Consider the following 4,295-nt stretch of genomic DNA (forward strand, 5'->3'; position numbering starts at 1 on the left):
TCCTAAAATACAGGATAAGTAAAGTCAGATTTATGGATTGTGTCGGCACAACTGGAGCTTTCTGATCCAGAAGATTCGGGGGGTGCGTTAATTTGGGAGTTTGACGACTTTGAAAGGAACATTTTTGACTTGTGCAGCTTCGGTCAGAGAAATGTTTGTGTTCTGATTTTTTCACAGAAAGGGATTCAGAATTACACCTTCTGGCTTAACACTTCTCTCTGGGCACTAAATTCAACAGTGGTTTCTGTGGTGTAGTGGTTATCACGTTCGTCTCACACACGAAAAGGCCCTGGTTTGAGCCCGGGCAGAATCATCATTTTAGAATATATTTGCTGTGAAATAAATTGAAAAAAGTACCCCAGGTTCCTTGTCTTCTGAGCAATGAACATTTGAAACCAATTTCAAAAATTCAGAGTGTGTTAAGTCAGATAGGGTGTAAAATATCATCTATGATGAAAGCTGCTGAAATTATTACAGTTCAGTTATTGAAGTATTGACTGTAAGTCTGCAAAACAATCCAGGTGGGAATATTGGCCCAAAAATTCCGGTTGGAGGCTTCCCGCGGACAATTCCTTTCCGATCGGTGATGTTTTAATCACCCCACCTCCCACAGAGTTTAATTAATTGCATGTAATTATTTGAAAAAAGATTGAATTAAAAAGTTACTTTCCGAAATCGGGCTCCCTCTGTGAATGCCGAACCACTAAACGAGCAGGATACACATTAAATAATTTAATTCCAGACTTCATATTTTCTTTGCTGTTTCACAATAACCAGACCTATGCTCCAAAATCTGTCTCACTGTTTCACCGGTGTCAGTCAGAGAAGCACATGGGACTGAATCAGTGATTTTGCTTTTTCGACCTGTCTTCTGAAGCGCCGCACGGTCCCACTCCGACAGTCAATGAACTGTTGGGACGTAAGTGTATCCAGGCTGTGGGTGGCCACCCCGAGCGCAGCAGAGGAGTTTCTGCATTAGTTCTGAGTGGGGACAGTATTTCCCCTTCACTCTTCCTCTTGTCTATATCCCTCGGCTTTGTTTTCTGTATTTATTCCCCCGGCCTCATTTTATGTGTTTAAAAGGGAACAAAAGATGAAGTGTGCGACACCCTGGAACAATTTCTCTCACTCAAATATGTCTATTTAGTGAAGTGAAATAAAGAGCAATTAAAGAATAAGGGAGAAGCCACTGTTGCCCTTTTGACAGAAGAATAAACTCGCCCATGGCTGTTCATCCACAGCAAGTTTAAACATAATCTTCCCGCACGGGATCCTTTCACGTGGAAAGCAAACGTGATAACGGCTTCACTGCGGAAACCGCTCTGACCAGAAGTACAGCAGAGGGCAGCTGACCAGTGAATGTCTTCTGTGCTGATCGGGAATGTGTTGGCTCACCTTAAACAACTTCTGTCCCTCACTGACAGCTGTCAATCCTTCTCCTCCGCTGCCCTTTACACAAACATGTCACTGATCCCCACCCACCTCCCCACATCCCCATCGTGTTATCTTCCATGTTAGCATAGTGGGGCTGCGGAGACACCTACTCTCTCCCCGCGGTTAGTGAACTCAGTCAGTCTGTAAAATTAAAGGGGAACAAGTGTTCCGAAAAGGGCAGGGGAAGGAAGAGAGTCTGTAACCTGGGTTTAATTGTTTGTCAAAGGCTACCCGTCCTGTTGTGTATTTCCAGCAGTTTCCTACTTTCACAGGTGGAGATACCGGGCTGGACCATGCTCCTAAAATACAATGAGTTCGGGATAAAAGTTCCTCACATACTCAGGGCAAATTAAATGATTGAAGTTCTACAATGGATTAATTAATGATGTTTAAATCAATGAATCTTTTTTTCACATGAGATGCATGTAACTCTTTCTTCTAAGGTTTTAATTTTGATGGAAGTGCAATTTCCCTGGCCGGAAATCGACCCAGGGCCGCGGTGGTGAGAGCGCCGAATCCTAATCACTGGACCACCAGGGAACGCTGCATTGCTGCATCGCTGCATCGTAATGCTTGGTGTCATTATTGTCCTTTTCAATCCACTTGTTTCACACCGAAACACATTGTAACCGTGATCTGAATTTAACGCCACGTGATTCTTTGAAATCACCTTTAAATGATTGGGTAAAACCACTCCTTATACCACCGAAAAACAGCTTCGATTCCAGGTCAGGGCGGTAACTTCTGTAACAGCTTTTTTCAATTCAAAACCTCATAAAATTGACGACATGCAGCTAATATGAAAAAATAAGAATTCATTTAATCACCGTTAAATAACCGATAACCTTTTTCAGGATGAAATAAATAATTATATAGTTACTGAGGGACAGTAGTATCTTTAATCATTTATTTTCTCTTTACATGTGATGAATTTTTATCCCTATCTCATTTACATGCTGTATGAGAAATTGTAAGTTTTTATGACTCAGTTGTAAAACGATTGATTGTGTGTGTGTCTATTCTTGATAGGAGGAGGACTTGGGACCGAAGTTCCAGTTCGATAAATGTATCAATAGAATCAATTTTCACCAGTTCCTTTAAAACCAATAACATAATTTATTTTGATTGGACTGGATGGAGGAACATGATCCATGTAAAATTTTTTTATCGTTTTACTTGTGCAGAATGCTCATAAAAGTATTGGAGTGGGAACTCACTGGATAACAGCAAAGCTTGCAATGTTTGCGGAATATACTCGTGCAGCCAAAATGCACGATGACAACCTGGAACTGTGCGGCACCGAATCCTCGGGGAAAAACATTAAAAGGCTTCGCCCGGAGATGGGTTTGGATTACCCACCTTTCAGTTACCAGCCGAATGCACGAAACCATTGCGCCACAGATACACACTGCAAGACATGCAAAACCAGGGTGTCAGTCAGTTAAAGCTTCAGATTGCTCCGACCGGGATGGAACTTGTCTACTCTCAGTTGTACTTTTCCCAAATAAAGGGTGGGACATTCATTGTGGATGTGTGGAAGCAGTCTGATCCCGCACACTGCAGACACTTCCATGTCACCACCAACCAGCTCTCCCACAACCGGTGTGATCTACTTTCCAGCCTTCCAGTGCCTTGTCTGTGACGAAGTATGTTTCAAAAGTTTTGGAATAATTGGTTCCATGGTGTAATGGTGAGCCCTCTTGACTTTGAATCCAGCGATCTGCGTTACAATCTTGGTGATACCTAAATTCTTGTTGTCCCAGCTGCTGAAAATTTGGGACAAACAAGTGAAAGACACCTGGTGCTGGTGGGCAGTTTTGTTGCCTTTTTCATTGATGCTTGATCTACAAGTCTAGTTGTCAAATTGTGTGCTCAACCGTCAGTTATCTGCTTCAAATCAGCGGAGGACAAATCACTTTGTTGTCTAATGCTGCCTTTGCCTGCACAATGTGTGCTGAGATTATCTGTGCAATATGCATTCCGCAGGATGAATAAAAGCAATGCTTTTTGAAATGCAGGCACAGCAAGTTTTGCACTCGACAAAACGTTGCATTTTCTTTTCATTAATTTTACATTAATGCATTGCAATGCCAACGCACTTTTTACGTGGCAAGATCGATAATTAGCAGAGCAGAATGAAGAGATCACAAAGTTCCTGTTTAAAGAATGGACTCAGTCGAGAATATTTTGTGGATTTTATTTTTCTGAGGCTATTTTCCCTGTGCTGGGGACACCCTGCACAGACATGTGAAAAAGCTGGTTTTGTTAAAACTCCAGAGACCGCATGGAAGTTAGCTGGGACAAAAGAGTTGTCAGTCATCCATTGACAAAAGAGCTGTCGGCCAGGAAGGGGGGCCACTGACAAAGCCACTCTAATTTGTAAAAGCACTTCTCACCTCCATCTCAGAAGGAGACACAGAACAATGAACCCACCAGCCTGGCCAGCCAAGGAGGAGCTGGGTCTTTCCCAACACAAAAGCTCAGAGAGATGCCCAGACTAAGGGCCATCAGCCCATTGTATGGGTGGGATGGCCCATCACTGACTAAGACCCCGTGCTTAGAAACAAAGGGGTTTAAAGATTGGCGGGAAAGATAGGGGTAGCAAGACTCCCAGAAAGACAGGGTCCTTTCCACTTTATTTTTAGCTTGGAGCTTGGTGTGAAGCTTGGAGCTTGCAGCTTGCAGCTTGTGTCTAGAGAGAGCCCCCTCTCCCTCTCGCTCTCGCTACACAGATCGATGTACCAGAGGAAGGAGCCGCAGTACTGCAGAAGAAGCCACCGAGACTTAAGACCAGGCAGTGACTTCCCACAGCTGAGCTGAGCAAGGAAACGGGCTGCGTGTGGTGTTGAACATGGTCGCGA

General features: G+C 43.5%; 1 non-coding gene across 1 annotated transcript; it reads left to right on the plus strand.

Moving 5' to 3' along the window:
• The first annotated feature begins 239 nt into the window (after positions 1 to 239).
• trnav-cac (transfer RNA valine (anticodon CAC)) lies at positions 240 to 313 on the plus strand. Its single transcript has one exon. It is a non-coding gene; the product is annotated as a tRNA-Val (tRNA).
• Positions 314 to 4,295: the final 3,982 nt, after the last annotated feature.

The sequence above is a fragment of the Pristiophorus japonicus genome, unplaced genomic scaffold (assembly GCF_044704955.1).
Source record: "Pristiophorus japonicus isolate sPriJap1 unplaced genomic scaffold, sPriJap1.hap1 HAP1_SCAFFOLD_170, whole genome shotgun sequence".
NCBI classification, from domain to species: Eukaryota; Metazoa; Chordata; class Chondrichthyes; family Pristiophoridae; genus Pristiophorus; species Pristiophorus japonicus.